General features: G+C 37.0%; 1 non-coding gene across 7 annotated transcripts; it reads right to left on the reverse strand.

Annotated features, from left to right (window-relative positions):
* Positions 1-5,641: 5,641 nt before the first annotated feature.
* Positions 5,642-8,596, reverse strand: LOC101313435. Of its 7 annotated transcripts, none has more exons than XR_185030.1 (4): positions 8,339-8,595; positions 7,538-7,638; positions 7,208-7,323; positions 5,642-6,258 (listed from the first exon to the last, which is right to left on the reverse strand). It is a non-coding gene; the product is annotated as an uncharacterized LOC101313435 (transcript). The 7 variants fall into 7 exon arrangements; XR_185029.1 differs by lacking the exon at positions 7,538-7,638 and adding an exon at positions 6,354-6,523 and having other exon boundaries at positions 7,208-7,311; positions 8,339-8,593; XR_185033.1 differs by lacking the exon at positions 7,538-7,638 and adding an exon at positions 6,450-6,523 and having other exon boundaries at positions 7,208-7,311; positions 8,339-8,544.
* Between the last annotated feature and the right edge of the window lie 1,469 nt (positions 8,597-10,065).

A 10,065-nucleotide genomic window follows, 5' to 3' on the forward strand; every position in this document is an offset into this window, starting at 1 on the left:
CTTTCCATGTAGTGATAGGTTTATGTTTCCTTGTATAACACCGTTTGGTGCTATGTAATTCCCTATATAAAGGGCTCTCATATCAATGAATAAGATGATGATTCTCCATTCTCTCGACTATCTATTTGTCTCTACAATTTCCTCTACAACAAATATATATATATATATATATATATCTTTATTAATAAAGCCAGAAGGGATTTGAGAATGGTTAAATTTTTGAACTGCCCAAAAAACCCATGATATATTAATCCCTATCTATATCTGAAAAAGTGGTAAGAGGATAAGATGGTCAATTCAATATATATATATATATATATATACAGCCCCATTCTATTGAGGGATCTCTATTTTTGGTCACTTTCTAGGGATATGACATTACACCACTTCCTAATTTAATTTCATATCATATGTCTATATGAGTAGATCACTTCTACAAAATTTCATATGATATGGTGATCGTTAAGCCTTTCAAAAGTTCGATTTATTTTTAATGATATTGAACAGTTCATGTTTGATTTCAGTGTTAAACTTTTTGTTTTAATCTTAGCCATCCAATCTCATTAAAAAAAACATATCCAATGGTTAGGCCTATCCCTAAAAATGACCAAAAATAAGGATCCCTCGTTGGAATGGGCATGTGTGTGTGTATATATATATACAGATTTTCTTGGCTAAAGATGTCCTTATTTATTCTTACGGTGCAGATTTCCATTTTTGACTCACTTTTCCATTGAATTTTCTCATCTCCACCGTCTAGTCCTTAGGTACTAGTGTATAGATCATCTCTGCAAAATTTCAGCCAATTTGATAACCGTTAAGGCTTTCAAAATTGCGTTTTTCTGTTATAAACATGGACAGTTCAAGTTTGACAGAATACAGTTCGTCCATTGGTTTAGTCGAGTTTGAGTGCCTTAACGATTACCAAATTGGCTGAAATTTTGTAGAGATGATCTACACATTAGTATCTAGATATTAGACGGTGGAGATGAGAAAATTCGATCGAAAAATGAGTCTAAAATGGAAATCCGCACCGTAAGAATAAATAAGGACATCCTTAGCCAAGAAAGCTTGTATATATATATATGGGTCTGGTTCAAGGGATATCAAATTTAACACAAATTTTGACACTATTTCTTGACCTTTAGATTTTAAAACATTCAAAGGTCTAGATCAATTGTAAATATGATGTCAACACAAAAATAATTGATGTGGCAAATGACGTGGCACTATCTAATTTTATAACAAATCAAAATTAAAAGAAAAGAAAGAAAAATCAGAATTTAAAATCTGAAAAACACAATCTATTTTGCAATAAAAAGAACTCAGAAAAGACGAGAAGAGATTAATCTGTGTTCTCATGCTTAGACCAAATGGCTACTGAGATTCAAGTTCAACAAGTTATCACCCTATGTGTGTAATGGGGTTAAGTACACTCACCCCTTGGTTTAGAGATGTTGTCATTGGTATTAAGGGTAGTAGCTACAAACAATTCTTAACGGGATTCTAAATTCATTGGCTACGAGATGAAGCATATCTTTTAGGAGTGCAGCGAAACCGGGTGAATGATTGTTGGATTAAGCAGAGTTTGAAGTGGAGTGGTCAATTATATATAAGGCTCCTTATCAATCCTTGATCGAAGTCATCGAACATCCCTTAGGTCAAACCATGCACCTCTAGTTATATATGGTTTATCTACACTGAAAGCTACAATACTACATACATAATTGGCTGAGACACCAAAGGATCCGATCGACAATAATAGTGAGGAAAATAAGACAACACTGATTAGTTCAGAAATTTATTTTCTGGGTTTTTGTTATATTCTGGACATGAACATCGTCCTTTTTTTGTTTGATCGTATTGGAAAATTAGATTTTGTTTCTTAGATTTTAAATTCTGATTTTTCTTTCTTTTCTTTTAATTTTGATTTGTTATAAAATTAGGTAGTGTCATATCACTTGCCATATCAATTATTTTTGTGTTGACATCATATTTAAAATTGATCTAGACCCTTGAATGTTTTAAAATCTAAAGGTCAAGAAATAATGTCAAAATTTGTGTCAAATTTAATGTCTCTTGAACCGGACCCTATATATATTATAAATTTAAAGGGCAAAAGAAAAAACAAAATTAAGTCTCGTGTTCAAGAGGAAATTATCAAGACAATAAGATAGATGAGAGAATGGCGAACTGTCCTCTTTATTCATATGATAGGAGCCCTTTATATAGGGATTACATAGCACCAAATGGTGTTGAACCAGGAAAATAAACCTATCACTACCAAGGCACACATAGGAAATTTCCTTGAACACTCCCCTTTGTGCCACACATCTTCATACTGTTCTGGTGCATACGATGTTGCCTCATTAAAACCTTGCCAAGTAAACAAAACTCTGTGGGAAAAACTAAACCTTGATCGAAGGACAAAAAGAGGACAACGCACCAATACTACTTAATCGATAATATTAAACATATGATGCTCCCCCTGATGAATAACATAATCGGAGAGACTCGATAACCGATGCATTCCAATATTCTTCACAGGTTTCTCGAAAGTAGATTTAGGCAAAGACTTAAGCAAGTCTGCCATGTGTAAATGGTACCCTTAACCAAACACACTCATGAACAACCTCATGTTGATCAATGGTCTATGCATGAGACAAGCGGTGCATGCGACGTTGCCTCGTTAAAAACCTTGCCAAGCAAAAACCCAGTGGGACAAAAGTCTTGCTATAACGGAAAAAGAGCACAACATGGTTGATACGACATAATCGCACCCTTCACGTTTGATAATGACATATATGTGCTAGACTCCCCTTGAAGTCTGCATCTCCCCCTAATTCTTTAGATCATTTATAGGAGTTCGGATAACTTTAGCATATCAATGCTTTTTAACATGTCTTCAAATGTGGCATTGGATAATGATTAACTCAATCATGTTGTATTATCCTCAGAACTGATCTGTTAAACTTAGAACATGAGGAGAAGGTCGCTTGAAAACTCGAAACACAAGTTCGCGCTGAAATCAGATTTCACACAGCATGACCTTCGAGCACTAAAATTGATGTAACTTCCTCTAGGAAATACATGTGGATAAACCGTAAGAAGATCTGGAAAGTAGACTCACATAGCTTTCCAACCATAGGTGACTTACTTTTTGGTTCGTCGTGAGGTGCTCACAAAGTCCCGTTGAATGCGACTCTTTTTTACAAAATCAGATTCTCGTATAGATCCTTCATACTTTACCAAAATGGTCATAACTCGCTCAATATGACAGATATCATCGAATGGTTGGTGTTCCTGGAAAGTAGACATATAGAAGTTTCCAACGGTACCAATTTTACCATTTTCTAGCGAGTGAACTTTCATATAGGTCTCGTGGAATTTGACCTACGAAACTGGACATATTCTGATTTCGCTTTCGATGTGTCTTTTACATGTAAGGATAGAATATGCCTAGACTTTTTATACCATTCAGTATTTAAAGATTTTTTATGCCATTCCATTAGCGTTGTGTAGGCGCAAAGCTACACTTAGTTTCATAGAGAATGAAAGGTCAAGTCTTTCTTTATCATCTATCTTTAGACGAAACAGACCTCTCTTTTTAGAGTAAAGACTTTGACTAATCATTGGAGCATATATAGGCCTCACTATCGTTAGAGCGCCTAAGCCAATTGATGGAAAAACATCATCAATACGATCCTTGAGTTCCTATTTGAGACCGTGTCTTCCCAAGATCCTTTTTATTCTTAACTTCAGATGTTTTGATACATATTGACATGTCTTGTCCATTAAGAGTCCACATGTAAATCCGAAATCAATACGCAAGGGCATTATTCATCATATCCCTTCTAAATCAAGTAAGTACTTATTGTGCGTTCCAACTTCTCTTGCAAACACATGCTCCGGTGGTCTGGCGCCACTTGATTCGGGTGAATGAAGTTTATCTAAGACTTTCATGCATATCTCAGATCCCATAGAGATATAATCATAACCACATGGGCTGCTGTAACACCCTGACCCAGATTAACGGATGATAAATCCGAGATTAGGGTGTCACGAAATGGTTTAGAAACATCAATTAGGTCTTATCGCGTTTGAGAAGATCAAATATTGTAGTTGAATTTTCATGAGATTTAAACACAACCCCAAAAGACATAAACCCAGATGAAATCATAAATACCTGAAACGAGGAGCTGGAGCTTCCAGCCTTCCCACCCGGCCCCTCTCCCCTCATTTCGATCCCTTTTTTGCCTAAAAAGATCGAGAAAGTTGGTGGAGGGTGATAAGATCAGGGAGGTCGTTGTCTTCCTCTAACTCCTTCTCATAGAAGAAAAGAAAATCGGAGAAAGCAAGAGAGATAGAGAGACTGATAGAGAGAGACTGAGAGAGTTATAGAGAAGAAGAGTAGTTTTTTTTTTTTTTTTCTTCCTCCCCCCAGGAACTTCCCCTTCCCTCCCTTAATCTCTTGCTAAGATCGGTGGTCTGACGGTTTAACACCGATCCTTCTAGACCTCCCCCGATATTTCTCTATTTTTTTTATCTATATTTATATCCAAAACTGTTTATATCCAAAACTATCTATAATATGTATTTATTGTCTCATATATACTTAAATTACGGTATTATAGCTATAATACGGGTTATCGCGATATTAAAATTATCTTTCATAATCTCAAGACTTTGGAAAGTCACGATAAATAGTCAAGAATTTAAAAAATTCTCACAAACCCGTCATCATTTTACCTCGTCACAGGAATTTAAGTGACATTTCAAGCATTCTCATTATTCACCGATTTCAAAAGTATTTCTTACAAACCCTCACTTAAATTGTGTCGATATGGATTTTACCAAATCCTGAAACTATATGTGTGTGTGTGTATATATATATATATATAACTTACCTTATGAACCGTCGGAGTATTACAAACTCACCCCTTTAAAAAATTTCGTCCTCGAAATTTATAATAGTCCTTGGTGTGTGATATCTGGTACGTACTCAAGACGTTTCCCCTTGGTGAGCAATCACCTTGGCACATAACTATAGTATCTCAAGGTACTTCAGATATCAAATAGTTCTGGATAGTATACATGTATCCTGCTTCCGTTGTGTTCACATCCACTTTAATTCATTCTTGTACAACTGAAGTTACTGGCAATTTATTTACAATATTCACAGCCACCATTTTCTTTTATGTTAGATTTTCAAAATTATTTACCATACTAATTTTCTAATCCGATATAGAAATACTATCAAGAAATGAGTGCTTACTTATTCTAGAGAGAAAGACAGCTAGCTGAACCATTTTGCTTGCATTTTCTTTTAATTCGTATAATGACATCGCATTATAATCGAATTGAGTTCTCTCTAGATTTTATATCTCTGTTTGTGAATATATTGCTTCTTTCAAATTGTGAAACTTACTGCTGCTCAGAACAACTGTCTCACAATCCATAATGGCAAAACCAAGAACCAACTCAAGTGTACAAAATCCTGCAACACCATAAATTAAACGAATCTGACCCCATCTGGTCTTTTAACTATTTGCAAATCCATCTATACCCTTTTTTCCAATCACAGAGACAAAAAGTTGAAACCTTGTCTGCAATTAAATCAACTCAGCCAAAATTTTTTTTTAACCTTTTCATCAACCAGGTCTTTCTTTGAATTGTAGCAGATTAGCTACTTTCCTTGAAATTTATAATAGGTCGATCAATAAAAACATATATGATGCACGGTATATGAACAAGTAATAAATTTGCACATGTTCACGCAAATGAGAATCTCTTCCACATTTTCATGATTGTGTCATGAGATCCCCGCACTCGGCGGTAAAATCCGACACTCGGCCGTAATCCCCACACTCGGAGGTAAACCCCGCATTCAGCGGTAAAATCGGGCACTCGGCCATAAAACCCCGCACTCGGTGGTAAACCCCACACTGGGCAATAAAATCCGGCACTCGGCAGTCGCACCCTGCATTGGCGGCAAACCCGTCACTCGAGTGGTAAAACCCGGCACTCGGCCGTAACCAGTGTGGTAACCCTACGCCCCCCCCAAGCAAGACGTGGTCACACCCACACTAAACCCCGCACTTGGCGGTAAACCCAGTACGGTATCCTACGCCCCCGGGGAAAGACGTGGTCGCATCCGTACTGTAAACCCAGCATATAGCTGTCCCAGCATAAAGCTGTAAACTGAATATCACCACCACACGAAATGACAAAGGGTAATAACCGCCAATAGCCGTCACCCTGCATTAAGCGATATAAGCATTAACCTGTCAACATCATCAAATGCAAACCCACCATGCAGTAAAGAGAAATCACCTGAAGACACAAGCACTTACACAGTGCATTAATTTGATTAGACAAATAAATGCAAAAGGCAACACCATCAACTTAAGAAATATGTTGCTCAAACAGTTGTACACGAATAACTGAACCTCATCATAGTAACTTTAACCATGGATACTGGCTGTACACTAGCAACCACACCAACTGCAGGACAATTGTTCACCTAAAGTGATATCAATCAGTGATCAAATCAAAGGTAAGTCCTTTCTATAGCTCTCAGCGACCACAACATAATAACATATAACAATGGGCAGAAGTATACTACGTCATACCAGATTGATATCCATGATATTTACCAACTCAATCATGACAGAAGTTGTACAGCTGAATAAATTCAAGGGCAAGGAAAGAAGTATGTGCAATTATAAAACACAAACATACCAGTAGAGATCTATGACCATGTTATCTTACCTGCTGTCCAGAGACGTGTCCTTCACCGATTAAAGTACGTATATACATATCCACGAATTTAAAAGATATGAAGCAGTTTATTTTCCTTGCCAGTGGATAAAAATCAATGCAAGCAACACAGTATATGCATGTCCTTCTATTCAAGTATCTAACAATGAAGCTACTGCTTGATAATACCTTGTCATCAAGCATGTAACATTTGATAGCAATACACACACACACACCCACACACATCTCAAATCTGCAGACCACAGGTGCCAAAATAACCAAATTCTCAGAAAGTGAATAGCAGGATACTCGCATGATATCTAAAATTATGTTCCAAACAAGCAGGACACCACCTTAAAGCTTATTAAACAATATCTCACTGTGTTATCATGTACACTGTAATTTTGCCTTGAAGAAATCTTGAAGATGCACGCAAGTAAAAACTGACCTCAAAGGCAGCCCATATGTAGCATCATATATGTGTCCATATCCTTCATCTCTGTGAAACCAGTCTCCTCATCTTTCACCTTCCTTTCCATTTCAACTTAATCTCTGTGAAAGAAACTTCACATGACTAGAATCCATGAGTAGAACAAATATATATAACATATATGAGTAGAAACCATGTCTACATGATTCATTTAATTACCATATGGAAGACAATCAGAGATCAGGAACATCGATGCAATAAACATATACTCCCACATATATACACAGACTGGCACCACTTAAAAGAAGGGAACAACTTCATATGAATAAGAACTAGGATTAACCTCACCTGACAGCCATGACAGATATCTAATTTCCAAAACTAGATTAGGGGAGCAACACTACACCTCTGCTTAACTAGGTAGAGTAGCGAGATCTTTTCAAAGATCACTACAGTAAACAACAACTTCATAACTCCATGGGAAAAATTCCTTTAATCAAATCAAACAAAATCAGATATTCGTCCCAAGCTCTAACCAAACATACATATAGATTTGACTACTATACCCCGTCCTATTTGATCAATACAACTATCAATAAATTAAACAAAACGGAAGAACTTCACCTCCTAGCATTCACAATGAGGAACCACTCATAGAAAACAGTGGTTATCACCTACCATTCATAATGATGAACCAAGAATACAGTTTTTGGATGTAAACGTATTAAATTGAGGAACTCATATATAGAACTCTAAGTGTGAGATAACATCAAGATCATAATTTCATAATAATAACCTTTTGTCGATCATTCAAAGCAAAGAAAGATATATCCCAATGAAAGCTCCAAACTTTTAAGCACACAGAAAATAATGAAATACAAAGATCAATGCTTTCAGCCACTTATATCATTCTGTATTCCCAAAACACAATTTAGTAAGGTCCGAGGTATGAACCTAGGCTCTGATACCATTTTGTAACACCCTGACCCAGATTAACGGATGATAAATCCGAGATTAGGGTGTCACGAAATGGTTTAGAAACATCAATTAGGTCTTACCGCGTTTGAGAAGATCAAATACTGTAGTTGAATTTTCATGAGATTTAAACACAACCCCAAAAGACATAAACCCAGATGAAATCATAAATACCCGAAACGAGGAGCTGGAGCTTCCAGCCTTCCCACCCGGCCCCTCTCCCCTCCTTTCGATCCCTTTTCTGCCTAAAAAGATCGAGAAAGTTGGTGGAGGGTGATAAGATCAGGGAGGTCGTTGTCTTCCTCTAACTCCTTCTCAGAGAAGAAAAGAAAATCGGAGAAAGCAAGAGAGATAGAGAGACTGAGAGAGAGAGAGAGAGACCAAGAGAGTTATAGAGAGGAAGAGTATTTTTTTTTTTTTTCTTCCTCCCCCCAGGAACTTCCCCTTCCCTCCCTTAATCTCTTGCTAAGGTCGGTGGTCTATGACGGTTTAACACCGATCCTTCTAGACCTCCCCCGATATTTCTCTATTTTGTTATCTATATTTATATCCAAAACTATCTATAATATGTATTTATTGTCTCATATATACTTAAATTACGGTATTATAGCTAAAATACAGGTTATCGCGATATTAAAATTATCCTTCATAATCTCAAGACTTTGGAAAGTCACGATAAATAGTCAAGAATTTAGAAAATTCTCACAAACCAGTCATCATTTTACCTCGTCACAGGAATTTAAGTGACATTTCAAGCATTCTCATTATTCACCGATTTCAAAAGTATTTCTTACAAACCCTCACTTAAATTGAGTCAATATGGATTTTACCAAATCCTCAAACTATATGTGTGTGTGTGTGTATATATATATATAACTTACCTTATGAATCGTCGGAGCATTACAGCTGCATGTTCAGTTATTTGGAAACTACCAAACTAACAAAGTAGTAGAGTGCAATGACATCCATTACGAGAGCATATGTCATCGTAGTCGATCAGAGTGCGTGTTAGCGAGAGACCTTGCGCCATAAGGTGAGTCTAAACTTCTTGTTCTCATTACGCTATCTAACAAAGACATATCTGACATGATTTAGCTTGCGGTGTCGGCATCACCTGCCCAAGAATCTATCTCTTTGTTATGTTGGATCGCGTCTTTCCATTAGGCCAATCTACTACGTCGATTTATCAACGAAGTGTGATTCGATCGATAGACTCATTATTCCACGTCCTCATGTACACTAGTGTAATACTTATAGAGATCTCTATATGGATTGGATTTGACATTGATGCGTCCCCTAACGATAATCACAATTCAGACTTCATGAGACAGATTTGAGTATTACTGATCGATGGATCAAGTTGTACCAAGCTCGCTCTCATCATTGGGCGAGTAAGTATCGAACTTAAAGCCTCCCTCCTTCCTTCAGGGAGCCACACGGCCTTGTGACACCATGTAGCCACTTTTATGGCGTCACCATATCACCATCCATGGTGATGGCGCCAAGACCAACTTCCTTTGGTCGCGCCATGTCCTCTTGATAGGACATCAATCTTTACATACATACTTGCAGCATGTGATCTCGTCACTTTAACACTTTAAACATTCGGGATTAAGATGAGACTTAGTGGGGACAAACCACGTACGACAATTCACGTAGTTACACTTGAACACTTGTGTTCTTATCTTCCCCTAAAGGCGGGAATATTGTCTCATTAAAGTGACAATCCGCAATATAGCAATAAAAGAGATCGTCTGTCAAGGAGGCTACATAAGAGGACTATAGGTGGAGACTCATATCCAACCTGAAAACTTATTCATCTCAGAGGACCCATCATTAGGCACTGTGGCAGTGCAATTTGACACACTTTGCCGAGCTCAAGAATTGAAGATCCGTTTGCA

Source organism: Fragaria vesca, linkage group LG6 (genome assembly GCF_000184155.1).
Source record: "Fragaria vesca subsp. vesca linkage group LG6, FraVesHawaii_1.0, whole genome shotgun sequence".
NCBI lineage: Eukaryota > Viridiplantae > Streptophyta > Magnoliopsida > Rosales > Rosaceae > Fragaria > Fragaria vesca.